The 24,058-nt window shown below is 45.8% G+C and overlaps 1 protein-coding gene across 9 annotated transcripts in view; it reads right to left on the bottom strand.

The window, feature by feature from the left end:
* The window catches only part of LOC135914717 (chondroadherin-like), a 660,669-nt gene that overhangs the window by 125,496 nt on the left and 511,115 nt on the right, over positions 1 to 24,058 (bottom strand). For 4 of the 9 annotated variants that reach the window (XM_070533923.1, XM_070533919.1, XM_070533921.1 and 1 more), the window contains one exon: positions 14,368 to 14,452. The exons of 4 other annotated variants lie outside the window; for them this stretch is intronic. The gene's annotated coding sequence lies outside the window, so the exon portion shown is untranslated. Of the gene's footprint in view, positions 1 to 13,979; positions 14,092 to 14,367; positions 14,453 to 24,058 lie in introns of those variants that run through there. One more of the 9 variants, XM_065447657.2, reaches the window with a different exon arrangement.

The following is a 24,058-nucleotide window of genomic DNA, read 5'->3' as shown; positions in this document are numbered from 1 at the left end:
AGACCAATATACGATTTAACTTGCCCAGTTTTTCTCTTCTGTTCAGAATGCATCGCGTTAAAGCGTATTTCTGATGGAACGATAAAAAGTAAAAAGAAAGAGAGTGAAAGAAAAATAGGCACATTATAGCGTCGGATATCTGTAGCTTTAGTGAGGTGTTGCTTTATTTACTACCTTAGCGTACGAAACTGATAAAGCCATCCGTAATAATAAATTCAGGACTATGAAAGGAGGGGCCACGTTGTGCCCCAGCTACGCCTCACGCGATCTATGCCGAGTCGGCTGGGCTTGTCCTGTTGACTCAGGAGCGCGCGCAGCTGTTCCTCTGACGTACGACAGCGTCAACGCATAGCCGATAGCACTATACGGGCATAGTACTACGGGCAAGGCTCAAGTCCCGCGACATTGCGTGAGAGCTACAGGAAGACGACGTCCAACGCGGGGCCTCACGCGACCAACTTTTGATTCTTCCTTCGTTATTATCAGAATATTTAGTTTCCGTGGATTGCTCTTTTTTTTTTAGACGTTGTCGGTGCCCAAGCATCGCTCATGACTGTGCTATTATTTACAGCTCGGCGCTCAATCGCGGACGCTTTGCCGCAGCTAGAAAGCGACAAGACCGTAATTCAGCGATCATCATGACCGACGGCGTATCGCGTGGGCCATCTGTTGCGTAAACGGCGCTTATCAATGGGCTTCGAAATAAAAAAAAAATGTTTCCACAATATAAGTGCGGGACCAAAGTAGAAAGTGAAAGGAAAAAGACTAAAAGATTGCCTACTAACTGGCGCATGCTACCTACCTTCCGAGTGTAACGAGAACGAGTTTGACGACATCGTTTCCCTCTCAGAACTACTCTAGCGTGCGATAACAATCCGGCAGCTTGTTTTCTTCTCAAGATTACTGGAAATTTTGCATATCCATAAACAGGACGCTTATTTTGACTGAATAAGCATGTATTAACATATAGTTGAATAGGAACAAATAATAGATAGACCTAGATCGAACAATCAAAAGCTCGTTCTCGGTTTAATGCGGCAGACCATGGCATAGAATACTTACCAATCCCTCGTGCCCCAATGACAAGGACAAGCACTCCGCTTCCACGCGATGCCTCCGTCTATATTGATTGTAATTTTCACATACTTGAGGTCGGGCTGATTAGCAAACTTAGCTTCCTTTTACCGCGATAATGTCGGTGTGGTTTTCCGTTCTACATAGCTACACCAGTCGCGCACGTCTACTTTGTTTGTATACATCTGCGCGTTGTCGTCGTTGCACAATACCATTGTAGTTATAAGCTTACATAGCTACAGTAAACCTTATGAAACATGGGCCATGCGAGATTTGTGCACAAGTTTTAGATGTATTTTATTTTCTTTACACAAAGGTAACGTAATTATTCGGACGAACACTGACCAAGCAGCGCTCAGCTCATCAAACGCGACCATCCGCCCGCATGGCGGTCGGCACTTTTTTCGGGAGCTTGGGACAACGATTTGATGCATTGTGGAATACCATGAAAGTGAGGGCGTTTGGGTGGGCATTCTGAATTCACTCGTCCCCAGCGATCACTGGGGGCGCAAAAAGCGACAGCCGCCAATCGCTGAGCACTGTATAGACATTAAGAGCGCAGGCATAAAATACAGGCCAGAAAAATCGAGAGTTAGGTGACCCGGTAGATTTTCGGGAAGCTATGCTAGTAGCGCAGAAAAGACACAAGAGGATTCAAGTCACAACACAGGCACTGCGTTGTCTCTTGGAGCGTTTTTTTTTAAATTTATTTTTGTCCCTTGTGCGCTGCTACAAGTTACACAAAACACAGAGTTCTTTCACACTTCTGTGCTGCTCATTCATCCTCCCTCCCCCTCCCCCCCCCGGATCTGGAAAAAGGAAGCGAACCTCATTTAACGCTTACACAATCATGCTCATTTTAAGGAAGCATTTTGCATCCCTTCAAACCAATGCGCACATAGACAAAGATCTCCCCATTTCGCAACAGTAATGGACATGGGCCCTTTATTTGTCGGTGACAAGCTGGGTGAGTTTACATGAATAAGCGTCCTTTCTATAAATTTATTCGTGCACATAACGTCGCGACTTCTCTTTCTAAAGAGAAGATCACTGACGGCCTAAAAAGACTTTTTTTTTTCTTTTGTTCAAGCTTCACCGGACGCCGGGAACCACGCTAAACCGACATAGGATCTATCCAGGGCCGAGATTCGAACTTAAATTCTGAGATTTGAACTTCCGCAGGACCGCACAGTGTGCCATCGGGGAAGTCGTATTGGAAGGCCCCGCAATAACTGTGCTCTCCTGCGGTTGTTTGTTGCGCACTCAAAGCACGCTATACGAGGACCTTTTTCGCATTCCGCCCCCATCGGAATGTGGCCGCCGTGGCCGGAAATCGAACCTATGACTACGTGCTCAGCAACGCAATGCCACGGTCCCTAAGCCAACGCGGCGTGTCTCTACTTGGTCAATTACGTTGGCCATACATTGGCAGACGCTGCGCATGGCATACCATATGCGGCAGCGTTTCTACGCTGCTGCGGTGATTTGATCCTCTCCGTGCCCTCCGCACTCCGCCTCCTCAACGAAGTCGCGGCGTTCGTTGAATGCAGCAACCCGCACTATACCATACGCTCTCTTCCTCCCGTTCTCTCAACCTAACTTCCGTCCCCCGAATCGGTGGAGTGTGTCAGCACAAATCACGAACGACGTTCTGCGAAACGCGCCCGATAAATAGAGAACGCCGCTGAATAGCGTTGGCGTCGACAAGGGCCTCGTAAAAGAGAAGGAGATTCTTGATGATGGGAAGGAAAGGTTGGGGTAAAGTGCAGCGCAGTAACTGTCTCTCAGCAGAGGACACCTCAACCGCGCTGCACAGGGGGTAGGGAATGAAAGTAGGGGGACAGAAAGAGCACTAGAAGAAAAGCAAAGAGTCGGCCGCCAACCAGACAGAAGGAAGCCACTCGCAAAAGGGTAATAGAACGAGTGCAAGCACGCGTGCTGCGAGAAAGCGAGCAATGTGCCCGTTTAAACACGCTCCAACCTCCAAAATTTTGACGTGTTCCTCTCCTCATTTGTGTATGCTTAGCCAGCGTGGTGGGGTGCACTTCGATATCCATATTTGAGTTCCAGACGGCCGAATGGAATTCGTCCTGGTTTCTATCTTTGATCCTCGCTGCAGCCATTCATTCGTTGCAGTAGTGAAAAAAAATCTAGGCATAAAGGAGCGATGAAGGGGACCTTCTATAAAAGCCGCTCTCTACGTGACCGGTTTCCATTCAATGCAAATTGCGTGCACGAATCGTTTAGAGGAAGAGGAAAACTCTGCTTCCACTAAACGCTCTCCCCCCCTCCCCTCCCCCTCTCCTGGAAAGAAAAAAAAAGCTTCGATATCGGAGAATTAAGTATCTGTCTTTAATCCGACCATCTACTGCGAAACGCGCCAGAAGTTATATAGGAACGGGCCTTACATTATGAGCACTTTCTCCGCGAAGATTTGTATCGTAACATTGCTCCCATGCACTTTATGTTATTTACCCACAAAAAAAAGAAAAAAGAAGCGTTCTTTTGCGCTTCACGTAGAATAAATCTTGGTTCGCATTCGTAAACCTCTTGTACGCCAGTGCGACTCTCAAAAAGACGCACCGGCAAGTCACAACAGCGAATGCACGATTAGTTGAGGCGGAAAGTCAAGCATAAATACTTCCTACAAATGCCTATATGAAAGTTAAAATAAAACTAAATATCTGAGTTGTGACATATTTGCACAAAATAGTTAGAACAATCGCCCTTCACACACACGCACACAAAAAAAAAACTTTTTCTTTTTTTTACGGTCTCGAGTAATGCTACCTACCGAGTAAAGCTACCTTTACATCTTGCGAGAAGCAGTAGTCTGCTGCCTAACATGTGTAAAGAATGGTCAGCATGCGCCGTGCGACTTTCCAGAATCATTTATAAAGCCCAATTTGAACTGGACACGTTCCTGCAAACGAAGTTGATGAAGCCATGAGGCACTGCTTCCTATATATAGTATATAGGAAGCAGTATATATATATATATATATATATATATATATATATATATATATATATATATATATATATATATATATATATATATATATATATATATATATATATATATATATATATATATATATATATATATATATATATATATATATATATATATATATACATATATACATATATATAGTAACGACATTTTTGGATATCCACATCGGATCGCGTAAGGACTTAACTTATAACTTATATAGCTGTTTCTTAAAGATGTGCGCCACGCTCTCATATCTGCCCTACCTTTGAACAACACGTTCCAATAAGAATTCTTAGAATGCTCCAAATTAACCAACCAATAACGGACGAGGCCCGCTATGGGTGTAGCTTGTCGCAGCCTGCGTCATTCGATTGAGTCCTACCTGCTACATCCCGTAGAGCTAACGCAGTGACGTAAAGCGTTACATTTACAGCGCAAGGCAGCGCGCCCCTGCACCCCTCCACCCTCCCACCCCAACCGACCCAAAAGAGAGCTCTGTGTTATCTCTCACCGTGACGTGTATAGATTGACCTTTCCGTCCCGTGGGCTTTGCGGGCTGTTTGGGGCTGGAGCTGCCCTGACTGAAACTCCTGTGAAAAGGACCAGATGTAGGCAAGCCGAACTATATCCGGTAGATTCAATGTCACTGCATGCTTATTAAATCAATAACTGCATCCACTTGGGTAATGCAAAGATATAAGTAAAAGTCGGTTCGCTGATTGTTTTCCTCCTATACGCGCGGAATAAATTGCGGCCTCTTCGAATAATTGGGAAATGTCTGGTGTACATGCCCCTGAAGAGGCTTATTGCAAATGATCAAGCGGCCACATCTACTGTGCATAAAAGTGATAATCGTTGATTGAACGGCGCGATTCTTAAGTCCGTTATTCGCGTTATTCGCGATAATGCTAATAGAAGATAGGGAGAAAAAAATAAACCATTTGTCACTGTCGTGGCAGGAGTAGTATGGCTATGTGACTCTTACGCGAGGAAAGGTGGAAAGGCTCGAAGCGGTATTACAGACCTCCTATCAAAACGCAATGAAAAAAAAAGAAGAAATGCGGTGCACTACAGTAAAAGCGCAGCGCGAGTTGTCAAGGGGAGCTTCGGAAGCGGGTTCTCGTTTTACAGCAGAATGCACTTGCTGATAGGTAAGCTGTGCGAAGATTTAATTTAAGATATTAGGCTGCCGCTGTATTGTCAATCTGCAGTGATCAACAGACCTTACTGCATGCGAACATTTCGTGTTTTCGTTAAAGAACACCGGTGAATGAAATATATGTTTTAATTACATAGTTCAAAATTGTACACCAACATTTCGACTAAAATGCAGCGCTTGCACCTTATTCCAGAGTGCTTCAGAAAAATAGCACATAGGTGTGCTCCCATGCCTGCTGATATGTTGAGTAATGTCTATTTCATAAGTGCACCTCTAAGTTATAGCAGTTCTTCTTGTTCGGCTCGAGTAGTGACCAGCGCTGCCTTGTGAAGATCAGCTACCTATGTGCTTTTTCGAAGAAAAAAAAAACGAGAGTGATCAAAAAGTTTAACTTTACAGGAACGATCACAAAACGTTGACTTCTTGGAAGGATCACTGTATCTAACAAGTGTTAATGGCCAATAACTAACATTCGGACATATGTAACTAGTAAAGCAAAACGAGACGATATTAGCTAAATCACGCCATCTTAAGAACGCAGGCCACCGAAGACACGCGGCTTCGCCAAGAACATCAAAAATAAATATCATAGACTAAGATATGCAACAAAACTAAAACAGGAACAATAAAGCTGAGAGAGAGATCCATGTCGTAACGGTAATGAATAGGAAGAAACAAATGTCACAGAAAAATTGGCCACTTACATTCTGAGTAAACAAACGTTTCTCCTTGTGCAGCACGCGATCTCGCTAAAGTGAACCAAGCAAGTTGAGCTAGTGAAAGCAGCAATCGAAGCGCGCGCAACCTATCACGCGATCGGGATCAAGTCGGCAGGGTCTGCCTGTCGACTCATGCGGACACGCACACGCCTAGCTCGGCACAAACATCGACAGCACAAAGGAGGGGGGAGGAATGGGAGGCGCGGCCAACGCCGCTCAGGGACTGCCACGTCGCGTGACCGACGACGACGTCCAGCAAAGGCGTGGACTCTGTGGGGACATCGCCTTTACATTTCTTTACTCTTTCTGCGCTAGTCTCTCCTTTTTGGGCGTACTCAGACCTTAAGGACCGTCAAACTGCAGCTGTCCTCTCGTACGCTCTCTTCGATCCGAGGCAGTCATGCGGCGTCGTTAAGGTCAACCACTGGACGCTCTTCGAATGATTTCAATCGACCGCGCAGCGGAATCCGTACAGTGCTCTGAAAGTGAAAGAAGCTATAAAACTAAATCTCAGATGCGAGAAAAATACGAGCGTTGGGTGCAGTACATTAAACCTGACGAGTTGCTTCAAGCGAAAGCAACTTGTCGCGGCATCTCACGAGGTTTATTCGTCGCAAAGGTACTGAGCCCTCGTTCAATCCTGTTGCAGATATTTCCATCTAGTGATGATAGTGATCTAACGAAAGAGAAGACGCTTGAGCCATGTAGTGAAACCGGGGCGAGATAGTTCCTCATGACGGTGCATTGTAGGCGATCTCGCAGCGCGTGACTTTCTTCTTGTTCTTCATAATGAAGGCGTCTGAGAGACGATTTAAAACGTGTGTTATGTGACTCCTCGCCTGGCCCTCTCGCTCTTCCGTCCTGGCTGCAATGTGGTGTCTGAAGTGTCCGAAGAACAAACAGGTGCTACCAGCGGACATCGGCTCCTTGTCAACCTTCGCACGAAGGACGATGCCAGCAAGATAGCACTGGTGAGCTGCTCCCTACACACACACCTCGGAACCCAAGCTGCGTGACCCCACTGTCGTTCAAGACCATGGCTTCGATCGTGATCCAAACACCGGATATCTGAAACCTTTCGTCGCCAAATGAGTGGCCGAAGTGGAAACAAAGATTCTAACGTTTCCGAACCTCTTCAGCGTTGTGCATGAAGCCCGAGAAACATCAAGTCGGCGCGCTACTCTACATCTTTAACGAGCGAGCCGAGGAAATCTACGCCACCTTTGCTCCTTCTTAAATGTACTTAAAAAAATCCGACCCGCTCATGGAGCAGTTCTACAAATACTTTATTTGGCAGCATAACGTAATATCTTAACGAGCCAGATTCAACGCCAGAGTACAGTAAAATGGTGAGTCGACTGAAGATTTCGTTACTGCGCTTCACACACTTTCGAAAAATTGCGACTTCAGCGCTGTTTGGCAAGAGTTTGCGCACGATCATCTCGTAGATGAGATAAAATACAAGCAGCTATCAACTCGACGCGGACCTCAGCCTTGAAATGGCTCTTGAGTTCGTCTGCCGGACCGAGAGCGTCCGTAAGCAACAAGGACAGCTCCACAAGGAAGTGCCATCTGTGACTAAAGTTGCATCCGGTCCCCACATCAGTTGGCGTACTTCGAAACGGGACAAAAGCGGCAGTTATTCACGTGGCACCAAAATTCCACCTTCATCCTCCGGTAAAAGCAGCCTACAAAAACAATGCCGTTGGGGCGGTCGAGAGCGTTATCCTCGCACTCTCCCCCACCACATTCGGAAGTCAGCAGAAATTGCCGAAAAAGGCTCCTTATGCCTTCGTATGCATGTCGGGCGGCTAGATTGTGTCGAAACCCAAGAAATAACATTAGAAGCAGAATTCCTCGGAGCAATGAAGACGTCCGATACTGGAATTTGGAAGGCGACAGCCTTGGTTCAAGGTGAGCCAGTACATTTCAAAAATTGACACTGGCATCGACGAAACTGTCCTCCCAAAGCAAATATTACAGACCTCAAGGACAGACCTTTTCGCTCTGCTCCTCCTCACCAGCTACATAATCTACATGGGAAGCTTCATAGTGCAAAAAAGGGTAAGGCGTGCAGACACGTACACAAGAGAAGTGGACAACACGAACTCACACTCTTCGCGTTCGTGTTGCCCATTTCTCTTGTGTCCGTGTCTGCACGCCTTACCATTTTTTGCATTATGAATCCTTACCAACTAGCTCAGCTTTTTGCCATGGAAAGCTTCTTTCAGCCGCACGAGTGGCAGAACTCTACCGTGACCGTATGACTACTAAGGATGTTCATGTCCTAGAAGGGGTCCGCATTCCGTTTCTAGGCAAGCCAACGATGAAGGAACAACGGATTTTTACATTTATAAAGGACATCGCTGATAAAGTGAACCCGAAAGAAGAATTTCCCGCGTTGTTCCAGGGACTCAGCAAGCTTTACAAAAAACAGCGGATTCTGTTGCAAGCAAGATTGAAAGTTTTCGCGCTCAACTCTTCGAGGTGCATACCAATCTCTTTTTATGAAAAGACAAGTTGGAACTACAATGAATGCAAAAAAAATAGGCTTCGTATCACCTTTTGATGAACCAACTGAGCGGTGTACACCAATGGCAGTCGTCCCAAAGCCCTCCGGAGACGGTAAAATCTAAGTGGACTTCACAGAACTGAACCGCCACGTGGAGCTATAATTTTGGAGCTATAATTTTCCGCATATTGAGCACTAGCTGTGAATTTTCGCGAATCCTGTTTTGTGGTGATACCAAAAATATCACCACATTCATCTCACCTTTTGGGCGCTTCTTCTTCAACCGGTTACCGCTTGGAATTGCGTCTGCTCCTGAACATTCCCAGAACGAGGTCTCATGTATTTTACAAGGTATATATAGAGTTGTCTGTCACATGCACGACAATCCTTATCTGGGCTTCTAACGATTATGAGCACAATAAGACCCTCAGAATATACTTCAGCCCCTCAGCAAGGCTAGAGTGACATTGAACGAAAGCAAATGCTTGTTTAATGTCCAACGTCTCACTTTATTGGACACTGGCTAGACCAAGATGGAACATGACCCGATGAAAAGAAGGTTGAAACTATTTGGAAGATGTAGAACTTAAGAAACAGGACCAAGTTGCAGAGAATTCTGGGAATGGCAGCATACTTCGCTATATTTGTTCCCAATCTCTCTGAAGTCCAGCAACCACTTACTCTTGTCAAAGACGCAGGAATTTGCAAGGGATGCTCCACAACAGCAGACGTTCACCAGACGGAAGTCGGTGCTCTCGTCCTACCCTGTTCTTAGAGTTTGTGATCCATCAGGAGATACAATCGTCGCTGCAGATGCATTGTTCTTCAGACTTGGGGCAATAATCCGGCAGAAGCAAACGAATGGCAAGTTTTCTGTCATCGCTTATGCCTCAAGATTAGAAAGACCGAAGAGCGTTGCGCTCAATTTGAGGAAGAGGCTCTTGCTTTAGTCTGGGCATCTGACAAGCTCAACGATTACTTTATCGGCAAGCGGTTCAAGCTGGAGACGGATCATAAGCCGTTGGTTCCCATCTTCACTTCGAAGAGTCTTGAGCACCTCACGCCCAGGTTGCAGAAGCCAAAGATGAGAATTATGCGATACCAGTACGAGATTGCATGCGTTCTAGGCAAAGACCTTCTAGCCAAAGAGAAATTTTCTAGGGCACCTCTACGAAAAGCAGAAGACACGGAGCTCACAGAATATGTGGAAGCTCTCGTATGTGCCTTGAAACCCTCTAGTACCACAAAAGAACACTGCTTTGAATGGCTAAAGACAAAGTTCAGCACAATGCGTTGTCGGGCTAGTTGGTGCGAATCCATGAATACTTTGTTTAGCGCAAAACAACAGACACAAAAAAGACGACCCCCCCCCCCCCCCCAGGACAAGGCGCTACTCTCAACTGACATCATGTTATTGCGTCACTCCTTTATAGACAGCTGAAACTAGAGGAACATGCGCAGTGAGCATCATGCGGTGGAGCCACCAACATCCGACACAGGAGCGCACTCATGCGACAGAATCCAAAAAACAAAATTCAGCGCTTCACAAGGTTAAGGAAGGCACACTAATGCACTGTGACCCCAATTACTGAACAAATAATGCTTCCGATAACTCTCGGGCGGTGGTGTCACGGCTCTTTTTCAATATCGTGGTATCACGAAACATGGCTTTGCACTTGCATATTTTACAATGCTGAGCCAAATGGGAACCTGTGCCTGTTGGTATGAATCGCTCATGTTCTCTAAGGCGCTCGTTAACACAGCGGCCTGACTGCCCTACATACACTTTGCCACATGACAAGGGAATCTTATAAACCACACGGACGCTGCAATCTACAAACTTCGCGTAGTTCTTTTCGCAATCTGGTTTTTTTACTTGTTTTAGAAATACGGCTGCACAACATTCACAGTTTCTGAGGAGCGGAAAACACTACCGGAATTTGGCATCTAGTGGCGCCATTCTTTAGGTTGTGAGCCACTCTGTGGCAATACGGCACAACTTCAGGCCTCTTCTTTTGTGTGATGCAGTTACTTTTGCGCCTCTTCCCTTTCAGTTTCTGTAGCAATACCTCCGAGACTGACGTCACCACCACGCTTGGGTAACCAGCAGCCTGCAGCCTATTTAACTGTGCAATGAAACTCAGGTTCGCAGAGTGATGGCAAGATTTCATTAGCGCATATTCTAACCACATCAAAGCAATGACGCGTCTCACAGTCTTTGAGTGCGCAGACGCGTAGGGCAAAAGTTCCTTACGTGCACGTGGCGAGTACGTCCAACAGGCGTGGCCTCTTTGTAAGGATAGCTGCAAGTCTAAAAACTTGAGTTTACCGTCCCTAGATAGCTCATGTGTGAAAGTTAAACCTTTGCCATTGTCATTGAACAGAGTTAAAATGTCAGCTACCGTAACGGAGCATTCGTTGTTAGTCTGTTTTATCACAACAAGAAACTCGTCAACATGTCTAAAAATTTGAACCGAGTCATTGTTTAAGGCTCTCTAAGAGTGCGGTCGACAAACGACAAAAAAATATTACAAAGAGCAGGCGCCACACATGAACCAATACACACACCATTTTTCTGGATAAAAAGGTTATTTTCGAACCGGATAAAAGTTGCACCTAAATAAAATTCAAGAAGGGACATGAAACTTCCCAAGGACAACCCGGTCGCATTGCGAAAATCTACCTCGCCGCTTTCTTCGATGCACGTCATCACAATGCGAAATAGCTCATCATGCGGTATTGAATAGTAAAGATCTTCGACGTCAACAGAAAAAAAAATGTCGGCTGCTGTATGGTTGTCTTTCAGAAAGGAGACAACCATTGTGTGTCAACCATGCGTCGTCGGAGACGACGCATGATTGACACACCTCAATCGCAAATCGACAGTGCAAGCCCGAACCGATGAGCCTCAGTCCTACTGGGTCAACATTGACACTGGGGCTATACGCAGTAACAGTACACAGCTAGTTCGGTATCCCCCTACTAACACCAACGCAGAAAGTGTCAGTGTTAGTGAACAGGCCGCAGGCGCTCGTTTGTGTTACCATGAGACATGCCACATGTATACAAGAGGGAGATAGAAAGCAAGGAGATGAGAGGAAAGGCCGGGAGGTCAACCAGACAAGCATCTGGTTCACTACGCTACACTGGGGTTAAGGAAAGGGGAACAGAAAAATGGAAAGAGGAAGAGAGTGAGCACCGAGTGCACGTGGTTGGATGCACAGAGACACTATAAGCAGAAGTGGGAGGTGCCTGAAGCCGCCTGCTGCCGCAAACTTCGCTTGCACTATTGCGAAGACGTTGTAGATCCTGCCGTATAGTGAAAGCGGGGTGAGATAGCTCCTCATGACAGCGCGCGGTCGTGAAATGGCAGCGTATGGCTTTCTTCTCTTACATACAGGAGGCATCTGAGAGGCGATAAAGAATATGCGCTATGTGACTCCTCGTCTAGCCATCTCGCTCTTCCCTCTTGGATACAACATATTTTAGAGCAAAAGAGAACTCCTTCGATAGGCTTTCTTCTCTTCTTGGATAGCGGTTAATACGCTAAAGAACAGGCTTCCGTCAAAGTCATGCTTTTCGAAGTTGACGCTAATGTTCTTGATTTTGAGTTCGGGTCTCGGGCGCTACTGGTGGAAAACATACAGGAAAAAAAAGTGGAGAAGGAAGGCAGGGAGGTTAACCAGTTTAGCCTAACCGGTTTTCTACATACAGAATTCTTCATATAGAATACCGGGTTATGTAAATCAACGCATCATGAATTACGCGCTTCTTTTTCTGAAATCTGACAGCTTTTTTAAGTTTAGAGAGAAAACTTGTATCTTTTTGACAATAAGAAAACTTTATCATCAAATAAAATCAAAATTTTATTCATCTTCATTTGGTACATAGGTTTTCATTTCCTGTCCAACCTAAGCACAGCGTGCTTGTTGAAGGAATCAACCATCTCGCTCTAAATTGGGACAATGTTTCTCCGAAAACATGAACTGGTTCAACAACTCTTGCCTCATGCCATTTTCACACTCCACCTCTGGCGAGTCATCCAATCAGATCAGTTTTCAGCCATCGAAGCCTTGTTTCGGTTCCTCAAACTTAGGTGCGGTGCAATACGAATGTAGAAAAATAGTGGGCAACTTTGGCTAAGTGTGCTCACAAGTAGGTGAAGAATATTTCATGCCGTGAAACCACACACAGATTTATATGAATGAGTACTTTAGCTGTTGACTTTTATTGACGCAACAGCTAAGGCCTCAAGAAAGTAGGTGATCATGCTACGCAAGCATGCAGGAACCGATTGCGCACCATCTCTGCAAGTCGTGCGCCTCTGTATATTACATCCTTTCCAGTGCTCAAAGTCTCCCTAAAATGGTCCATTCTGAAACAAACCATTTCCAGTGCTTGTTCAATGGGCCACGCAGTGCTACACTTGGTCTGCTGAGGTGAGGCCAAGCCGTTCCTTAAAGAAATTGTGGGAACACCTGGTCCCCCCGCCACCCCCCCTGACTTTAATGACTCATTCTTTTTACACAGACTATTTACTGATTACCATGCGACTTCACTCCAAGGGTGTCACGCATACGTGTACGTGACGTAGCGTTCGCAGAATTGAAACGTCCACTTCCCTCAGTTCTAATGTGGACATTTGCTGTCCGCGTGGTGCGTGCGAGTGAACTTAACGCATTATGCAGAATACTATGTGCAAGTCATAGCTATATTTCACCTGCAAAATGTTATGTCTATCCACGGTTCGAGTCGACGTCCGTCCGAACAGCCTTAAAAACGCTAGTTTACTTTTTAAAGGAAGCGCGACTGACCGAAAAACTATAGCGTGTGCGAACTGATGCGTTTTGTTCTTGTTTTTGTTTTTTTACCTTAGCTTGTTTTGTCATATTTTGCGCCCTTACGCCATCCCCCTGTGCAGAGTGGCGAACCGGACAACTAATCTGGTTACCCACCCTGCCTTTCACCTCTTATTTTCTCCCTCTATCTATCTCTGATGACTATAGTATGCAGAGTTACAAAGATTATTAAAATAAATGCATACATTTCCTTCTTGTGTTTCCAGTCGACAATAGTGGAAAGAAGGATTTGCACTGCTCATATGATTTCGCAAGGGAGGTCTCTTATGACAATATAATACTTTTTCAGAATATTTTCTTGCTTCAATTTAACAATCAGAATGGCCACTTAAGAAGCTGAGCGCTGTGCTTGAGTATGAAAGAACAGCATTACGATAACGCGCCGAATGGGTAATAACTTATTATCATGGCCCAATTTTCGATCCTTCTTCGTTCTAGTAAATATACGAGACGCGTTTCCCGTAATGCTCATGTAATCAAATATATTGAAAACAGACTCCGCATATATCCCTCCAAAGTAAAACGCATCCTTAAAGGGAAACGCGTCCTCTTCTCCTGCCTATAGCTCAAAATTAAGTTCCTCGTGATAAAATAGAGAACCAGAAATTTCTCTAAAGTTCGCGCTCCTTGCCTCTGCCAAAGAAAGCAGCTGTACTTACGTCAAACAAGAAGCTGCACTGCTGATGCTCCTTTTTTAATATCACTGCGGCTCCCTCTCCAAAACTGCTCGATTTGTTTTTCGCCAAAATTCTCGCCAGCGTCAGCCCGCTCCGGTCTCCTCGCCAAATCGCTTCGTCGTCTATATAACGACCTCTTTTATTCGACTACGCGACCTCTCGCGGCACTTTGCTAAGGCGTGCACTGAGGGTTAATTAAAAGCGGGTGCGTGACTCACGACAGCGCACCCCACAAATGGCATCCCCTCCTTGCCATCAAACCAAAACAGCCGCGCTTGGCTTCCGATGAGCGTGTCAGCACAACTCACAAACGATGCAACCATAATGTAATGCGGATACGCAAAAAAAAAAGAGAGAGAACCGAACGTACACAGCACCGTAGTGTGGCCACGCCGAGGGAGACAAGATATAGCAGAAAGACCCCCAAACAGGGAGCAGTCCGATGGGCAGCCGCGCTGGAATGGAGAAAAGACGACGTTAGCATGGAGAAAGGCGACGATGAGAGAAGAAGAAAAAGAATGTTCCATTTTAATCACGCCCCCGATTGCAGGAAGTTCCGCAGATTCTCGAGCCCTCCCTCGTGGGCACACAGCGAAACGCGTCGCCGGATTCCCGCCGGATATTTGTCTTTGAATTCCGATCCCCCAGCACTCTTCGCTCGTTTGGATTCGCGATCTTCGCCTCTGTCTCCCGTATATATTTCGCAGTAGAAGAAAGGCACTCCAGCTAAATGGGCCTCGGAGAGGGGAAATGTATGGCCGGTGAAGAAAAGGCTGCGTGGCCTCTTTTTATTGACCGTTAATTGCGAAGTCGGTAAGCGAGAGAATAAAGAAAGATAGCCAGGCGATAAACGCTGGTGGTTGCGAGGAGCGCGCTGAGCCGATCGAAAATTAATTAGACATTGGTATTAGATCGGAACAGGAGATCTAATATTGTGGCGTGGCACGCTAGTAAAGAAGCGTGTATCTTTGCCCATTTAACTTTTACTGCGTCAAAAATGACACTCGACCGTCGCTTATTCTCGTTTAAATAAAATGAACTGTCTCTTCCATGTCGTAATGGCATTAAAGTTACTTCACTGAAGCTTCTTTCGCACAATTTAGGCGAAAGCCCATAATTCTTGTTTTAGGCTTGTAGCGCAGCTCGGAAGAGCAAAAAAGGAGGGAGGTCGGGGTAATCAAAGGGAACGGAAAACAGAGTGAGCGCTAAAACTGCCATAAAAAAAGAAAAAGAAACTAAAACTTGCCCAAACTGCCACGCTTTTGACCCATAATGCTGCATCCACACGAACTGTGGCTCACTTTCCTTTTTTTATTATAGGAGAGCAAAATTGCATACGTATATTTTTGTTTTGTTTCAAATTTTTGCTCTATGGACCAGAATTTCCAGCGGCTATATGTGGCCGCCAGGTTTTTGTTATGATGATGATGATGGTAAGGGGAGTGTGGAAGCGTCACGCACGCCACAGGGCCGCAGCGCGTTTACGGTTATCAGTCAGCTGCGGTGGCTCGTTCCGAAAGCGCTGGAACCTTCGCTCAATGCCTGTAAGCGTGTCTTCTGTAGTGCCATCACATTTCGTATGACAGAAATGTACCCCGAAGATTATTTAGCGACAGCAGCTGACGGCATCGCTTAAACGAAGCTGCAGCTTCGTCTGTTTCACTGTAGTTGCAACGTAGCGACGTGCAGTTGGCCAAGTTTTCTTCTGCGAGATCCGCCTGACGATAGACGTTTTTCTAGGACTTGAAGCTTTGGATTAATGATACTAAGACGACATCTAGTGCGTGATACTTCTTTTTATAGACGAGTATCGAGCTTGTGCCGTGCGCTACGTTGTGCTACATGTTTAGTTTGTTTTGTCATCTCGATCGCCATGTTATTTTAGCGTGCCGCGATCGATATGAGCACAGCAAAGCTATTTCTTATGCTTTGCAAGCTGCAAGGCAGTCGCAGGGAGAGCTCTAGCTTCTGCGTGTTTAGGTATATGACTTTGACACGAAGCAAGCGTGCGCAGCATTTGACACCGACAATGGACGCACGCAGCAACATAAATAATTAGGCTGGGGGGCAGCGTAGTGTGCACAAGATGGAAGCATTACATTTTATATGGAGTTTCCTGCCAGTTATTTATTATTTTCTCCCTCGCACTCGGTAGAGACTGACTCAATAATTTGTGTATCCATATACGACATCGCTGAAGGAGGCACCCGCTGTGTTAGGAACGGCTGACCACGCTTCTCGTGTGACTGAGTGTGAGCGTCGCACAATTACAACAGTTCAAGTGCCCGCATATTGCGCCATAGAAAGAAAAAAAAATCAAGTGAGATGTTGACGCGCATGCCGCCCTGTTTATATGCACGCTAGTGATATACTGCGTTTTTTTTTCTTTTCGCCGTCCGGTTTACTGCAATGAAACTTATTCGTGTGCATGAAAAACATAGGACACGAAAGCCGTGAAGTTGCGTGCAGTCTTGTTTATGTGCCGTAACGGAACAATCGCTGCGCAAGTTACGAAGCCGACTCGCGCAGCCGAACGCTTTCTGCGCACATTTCTTTCGTATACAGAACGCCGTGCTGGGCACGAGTTGACCTCGCAGGCTTTCCCCTCGGAAATTGAACCGAGCGGTCTCACCATAGCGATGGCTGAAAGGTCTTCAACGGCACGGTTATGCTTTTACCACAGGCCCGCAGTGCGCAAAGGCAAGACGCATACTCTCGCGTAGTTCACGACAGCAAAACAAATACAAAACCGAGCAACCTTGATAGGCACAAAGTCTTTTCTATTTAATGCCACTGTTTTATAGCGTCGTTTGTCAGGCGCCGCTGGAACCTTGTGCGCACAGCCGAACGTACTCAACCCAAACACAAACTTCTTGCATCTACGTGAACGTCGATCGCAGGGCTCTTGCATGAAGAGCTCGATCCTGGTTCGTTGGTTGCACTGTGCAGCTAACGACGGCAGTGAAGCTCGGGTGAACAATTAGTGTACATCCCGCTCAGGAGAGGTGGTAAGAAAACGTCTACAACAAATGCCCCAGCAGATGCGACAAGAACACACCTGAAAAAAATGTCCAACGATTACGATACTCCCTATAATGCGAAATTCGAGCGCAGATGTATACGTCTTTTGATTTCGCGATATACTGAGGAAAGGAATTCGACGCCGAAATCACCGCACCGACTGGCAGTGGGGCCAGTGCCGTCAGCACCTTCGCAGAGGGAGGAGGTGCAGTATGGTAAGGTTGGCATGATGAGTGGCATCGGAGCCAGCTGTCGAAGACGACGACGACGATGAGTGCGCGAGCAGTGGAACGAGCTCGTTCGCACGATTACGCCGAGGGACGCCGACGCTCAACCCAGGAACCGGCGCCTATGAGCTGCGCTCTAAAGCACAGCAGTGTGCGAACGACCACCGCAAATACAACGATTTTTTCCCGTTTCTCGCAGTCGTCACCAGAAGGCAGCACTTGCCGTCGATAGTAGCGGTGCGGCTGACACTCGAGCTACGAGGCTATAAACAATCTGGTACGTGCTCGGCCCAGAAAACAAGCTGTACTTACCTCCACGATACGCCCTACTGCATGTTCGGTATACGCTCTGGATATCAAGGTGCCTATTCTGTCAGCTGTTATGTCGACTCGACACAAACACTATTATCCATACGCACGCTCTATATTCGATGGGCAGCACAGTTTTAGAACTTGAGACTGACTCCAACCAAATAACTGAGTTTTATTAGCCCGACGTGTTCTTCGGGGGGTGGCGGTGTGCCGCTTTTACAGCGTCTTTTTTGAAGAAAGGAGGCGGGGGGGGGCACAACTGAGTTTTATTAGCCCGTGAAGAAGGAGCCGAATGGGCTCCGAAACGTCGGGCTAATAAAACTCAGTTGTCCCCCCCCCCCCCCGCCTCCTTTCTTCAAAAAAGACGCTTTAAAAGCGGCACACCGCCACCCCCCGAAGAACAACCCCCTGAAGAAGGAGCCGAATGGGCTCCGGAACGTCGGGCTAATAAAACTCAGTTGTCCCCCCCCCCCCCTCCCGCCTCCTTTCTTCAAAAAAGACGCTTTAAAAGCGGCACACCGCCACCCCCCGAAGAACAACTCCCTGAAGAAGGAGCCGAATGGGCTCCGAAACGTCGGGCTAATAAAACTCAGTTATTTGGTTGGAGTCAGTCTCAAGTTCTAATCAATTTCCCAACCAGAGAGGCAATTCTGTCGAAATGTTTAGCTTCAAGGCAGCCCAGTTTTGTAAGCCCAGAATATATTAACGGGTTCCGCGGCGTTGACCATATCTTGACATTAGCATATCATAACCTGACACGTGAGGTTATGGTATGCTAATGAAACATAGGCTCTTACTTACCACTGACCCAAAAGACCCTGCTGTCTTCCTATAGCCATTTGCATTCTAGTAGGCGGTCGAATCGTATGCATGGAAATGGTTGCACAGATACGTTCGGCGTTTTATGACCATGTCATTGTGACCTCACTGACCGCGAAACTCAAAAATTCTTGGAAAAACGCAAGAAGGCGACACCCGGCCATTATGTTAAACTACAATTGTTTATAGAGCTTATATGAAAATTTAAAAGCATAAAATGCCGCCCAAAGCCTGCGAGCAGGCATCTGCACCAAATCACGCTTTTGAGTTAAACGGGGGCGATACAGCCGTTTCAAAACACGCCTTCATCGATGTACAATTTTATGCTTAAGTTTTAAACGTGCGTTGTTGTTATTTGTTAAGAGTACTCGTAAGTAAATTTAAAAGGGGGCCGTTATCCTTCTATGTTTCTTTTTAACCAAGTGTGAGGCTAGAAAGACCAGGATTACGGGCCAATTGCTGTAAGTCCTTCATGCAGAAATAATTCGTACAGTATAGTAAGTGTATTCTACTCCCTATTTTAAAAATGTTAGGAACAATTGATGATTGTGTATGTGCGCGCGTACCGGACAGGTGTTTTTTGTATCTTATACTCATCCTTCCCTCTCTTTTCCACATTGAAGGGTGAACAATTAAGCCTCAGCCTGTTTAACTCCATTGTTTTTCTCTTGTCACTCAGTACTCTCTACTCTACCTCTATCTGCTTTAAGTGTGACTTCAGGTTGGTGCTGACTTTAGGAAGCATTGCTGACATTCAAACTTAGACCTTCGCTTTGTAATACAAGGCACCCGCATCTCCGTTTACTTGAGGGCACCTTACAGTGTTCGTACATATCGGCCCTGACACAAAATCTCATCGAAAGGCCGCTAATGCGAGGTAAACTTGCAATTTTATTCCATCTTTACACGCACAACCAGTATATAGGGGGTTGCCAGGGGAACTTGACATGCGGACATGCTGACATGCTGCGCGCGTTTCGCTTTTCCCAGTTACACACACATTAACATTGGCTGAAGCGAAACAGAATCTGCACAGAGGTTATAGTGAACACATGGCGACAAAATAATTGAAATAAATAGGTTACAGGTAAAGAAAGAACAATACACGGTTTAAATTGTTCACATATCTGAAAAGACCACAAGAATGAAAAATAGCACCATACATAACTAAAGTAATATCTACACCAAAGCTGGGAACTGCAAATCGTAGGCCACCTTGCCGTAGCGGGACGTTATGGGCTCAGTTGTTACATATTCCATAATGTGCAAACGAGAAATGAGGTGGCGGGACAAAAAATAATTTCTAGGACTTAGCAGCCAAACTTCCTTGAGACTTGCGAACGCGCGGAACCGGTCACTTTCGTTCGACGCCGTACCCCTCTAGCATGGATGTCAGGCGAGCTCTGATAGGTTGAGAGAACGTTCCTCTCAACATGTATACCACGAATCTCCTCCTTCCCTAGGAGCACATATATAAGCTCTCGCCTATGTATCGTGTTTAGTATTTCGCGCGTCCTTTTTCAAAACAAGGTTACCGCGATTACGAGCGACCGTGACTAGCTTAGCGTGTCGGTTACGCGATACTTTTTCCCGCGTTTATAGTGGTTCCAAGCTATACGAAGGAAAGAAGGACGTAGCGAGAGGAAAAGAGAAGTTGAGGAAAGGAAATTTGTTCGAAAAATTTCGGTTTGCTACTCTGTACGGGCGGACAAGGAAAGCTTATTTAAAGAAATAGGACGAGAGACAAGTCAGTAGTGATGCGGACATCGGTGTACAAGGGCCCCGAGGCGGCACACGTCCCCCTCACTGCGCATCTCGCAGGCCTGTTGGCAGGAGGAAGAGAATCAGCTCTTTGGCTACTATAGCGTTCTTGAAGTTCGTGCCTGAAATTAAACTTTTTCTCTTTTTGTGTAAGTGAACACCAGAAATTCTTTATATTTATTTCATATGATGTACTTCAAGAGGTAAGTTATTAAGTTTTTGCCCCACTTTTAGCACTTGGCGTCACACAGTGGGCAAATCTCGACTCCTAACAATTGCCGCTCGTTCGGCGAAATGCGATCTCTTATTCGTATGCGCCCCAGAACGAAGAAATCATATAGACTGCCTCTAACGTCGCCGAAAACACAGTATTAGGTGGCACGAAACTTACAAAGAGGTGTCCAGATGTCTGTTCTGTCTTTCTGAAACTGTTGCATGCCCCAATTCGAGATAATGTCGTGTCCTCAGGTCGCAAAAAAAAAGATCTAGAAAATGCTGAAGGCACCGCACTGCCAATATAGAGCAACGGTCAGCAGAGGCGGACCCGTACTGTGTCCGCGCAATTCGTTTGGGGCAGCATTTCTACACCTTGTGGAAACCCAGAGCACCAAGTGCGCAACTGACAGCCAGACAGGGGCGGATTAATCAGAGCGGCACTGGCCCTGCCACCCACCTGTCTCAGCCTTGGCTGTGAGACGGATAAATTGACCAGCACCCTGGCGAAATCGCTCTACGAGCTCTTCGGAGATGAACTCCCTCTGAGTCAAATTGCTTCCGAGTGCACAGCGCCCCGGCCGATGGGGAAAGCTGTGTGAGAAAATTCAGATTAATGGCGCATTCATTCCACGACGCGTAACTCTCTCTTCATCGCCCGGTTTGTGCCGACCTCATCCATCTTTATGGTAAAGATGCCATTTATGTGAGGCCGGACTTCGTAACTTGGCTGCTGTAATGCAGTGCCATGAAGGACGAATCTATTTCATTCGCTCATTTCCATACTATAATTTCTTGTTGCATGATTTCTTTTTGATGCAGACGAATTCGGCATTATTATTATTATTAGTAGTAGTAGTAGTAGTTGTAGTAGTAGTAGTAGTAGTAGTAGTAGTAGTAGCAGTAGTAGTAGTAGTAGTAGTAGTAGTAGTAGTAGGAGGAGGAGTAGTAGTAGAAGTAGTAGTAGTAGTAGTAGTAGTAGAAAATATAACCCACAATTCACATAGAGTCAAAGATTGGGGAAACGAGGTGGGCAATTTCGCCTGGAGTGGGCACTGCACCTGCCTCCCGTACAACAGGAGGTGATTGAAACGTAGAAATTGAAAGTGGAAAGAAGGGAAGCAAAGAGGAAAGAAAGAACAAAACGACAGATAACAAAAGCTAAATTAATACAAATAATAGAGTGCAGCAACCGGAATAAAAAAGAAATGTAACCGCAGGTAGCAGCAATTAAACACAAATATTTAAGTAAATTCTGCAGGACCCATCTCAATATGCCTCTCGGCGGTTATGCGCTTGTCATGGAAGCAATGCAGCGACACAACATAATGCCACGGTCGAAACGCCTTACATATAAGGCAACAACTGCTGCGGAACTGCGCTCTCGGTGTTCCCCACGAACACTCTGCGCCATCTAGGGGCAGGCCCGTGAAGCCTGCGCGAGGCCTCCGAAATGCACGGCGTTTCTCAGATCTGAGAAACGGGTCATCCGCCAGCCAGGCTCCTTTTTCGTCCTTTTTTCCTGCACATGCTCTACCATCTAGTGGCACTGCTGATAATTCCGCGCGTGGGCTGTGAGACGAGATCCGTGGCACGCCGTTGCATGGAAACGCTAAGAATTGGCCCTTCTCTGGCCGCACACCCCGCGGAGCATACTCAGTGACCCAAGTTGGGGAGATGTTTATTGAAGAGCGCCACATATCCAGCGCACTCATGACGGAGCTCGCGAAAGCACTGACGTGAAAGGCATTCATTGACAAATGGCATATACTTTGCGTCTCCGATTGTATTTGTGTCTCCGAGTGTAGTGTGTCCGTATTTGTGTCTCCTATCGCTAAGACGTCGGGCTGCTGTCTTTGTTTGAGGAACCTGTGCGAAGTGGGTTTGTTTCTGTACGGCAAGGGAGGAATTTCAAAGGTTCTGTAATGGTTCAATCGGCTGGTAGAAATTGGCCATCGTGAAATGGGCTCGTTGAACGGAAGCCAGGTTCATCTATACCGCTGCACTGCGCCAGCTGCACGCTGCCCCCTCGATCGGCGCTGCCGTAAAGCCTGCGCTTAGTGCGGGTTCGATTCCGCCGGGCATTAGAGAAATTAAAAGGATCTCTTTATTTTGTTTTTGTCGTTATGAAGCTGCACATTCATTGTGGCAATTGCCTTGTTAGCGAAGTTGCCGTCAAACACGTTTATTGAAGAGTGGCACGCACCTACTGGCACATATGCATGGAAAAGCAGCACAGATCGAGTGGCGCATATAGTGCTCCAAGTTAGCGTGAAAGAGATTCATTGAAGAGCGCTACATATCCATGCCACATAAACCCGTCTCGTATCCCAAGTGACCTATGTAGGCGTAAAAGAGATTCTTTGAAGAGCGGTTCATAGATACGGAGCCCCACATACCCCTTGACAAAAGTTGGTCCGGTAGTTGGTTTAGAGCTATTTTCCCTTATAGCACGGGAGCCCGACGCGCTACCCATTTGACCATGGACGACCCAGAGACCAAGCTTTCCGGGGGAATGGCCAAAGAATAGATAGATAGATAGATAGATAGATAGATAGATAGATAGATAGATAGATAGATAGATAGATAGATAGATAGATAGATAGATAGATAGATAGATAGATAGATAGATAGATAGATAGATAGATAGATAGATAGATAGATAGATAGATAGATAGATAGATAGATAGATAGATAGATAGATAGATAGATAGATAGATAGATAGATAGATAGATAGATAGATAGATAGATAGATAGATAGATAGATAGATAGATAGATAGATAGATAGATAGATAGATAGATAGATAGATAGATAGATAGATAGATAGATAGATAGATAGATAGATAGATAGATAGATAGATAGATAGATAGATAGATAGATAGATAGATAGATAGATAGATAGATTAATTATACTCTCAGAGCAGCTGTAAGGGTATTTTGTAATATTCCATGCTCTAAATGTCAGCCAAGCATATCGGATACATTAAACAAAAAAAAATTGTCTAGAACCAGAAATCTGAGTCGGTAGTCACAAAACATAGCTTATGTAAGAGCCTTTATTTCTAGGCTGTGATTAGGGTACATTCAGGTGACGATACGAATTGGCATGATTCCGTGATAATTGTCGGAATCGGGATTTCGCGCCTAGCTACAATGAGTGCCAAACGCAGATAAAAGTTAGGCTATACAGTCGCTGTAAGAATGCGCCTTGTGGACTGTCTATGTCGCATATTAAGAAGCTTTGGCGTCCCACATCCGGCTGCAACTGAACGTACAAGAGACAACAATTGGCCGGAACCAGATTAAGGCAGCCGCACTTCCTAGCCATTCATTAATTTTAAATGATTTCCAACGCAGAGTGGGTGACGTGAAGTACAGCTGTAGTTTGGGCACATTTACAAAGTAATTGAAAATAATTTTAGTGCAGGCACACAGGGCCAAGAGGAAGACATTAGAGAGTTTTATCATGCCCGGTATCCCGCTATACGCAGGCTGATTGGACGAATTTCCAGGTAAGTTGGGGCGTAAAACGATAGCATTTATATAGGTGGCGCCTCCTAGTGGCAAAGATGTCAATCATTATCCAAGCCCAGAATTAATACTGAAGTAATTAAAGTCATTCTACTTCGTTGCCTGTATAAATTTTTGGCAGTAGGGTAATCGAGAACACGTTGCCTCTTTAAATGGCTAAAATGTTTTACACT

This window comes from Dermacentor albipictus, chromosome 2 (genome assembly GCF_038994185.2).
Source record: "Dermacentor albipictus isolate Rhodes 1998 colony chromosome 2, USDA_Dalb.pri_finalv2, whole genome shotgun sequence".
NCBI lineage: Eukaryota > Metazoa > Arthropoda > Arachnida > Ixodida > Ixodidae > Dermacentor > Dermacentor albipictus.
This window is presented reverse-complemented; position numbering and strand designations above follow the sequence as displayed.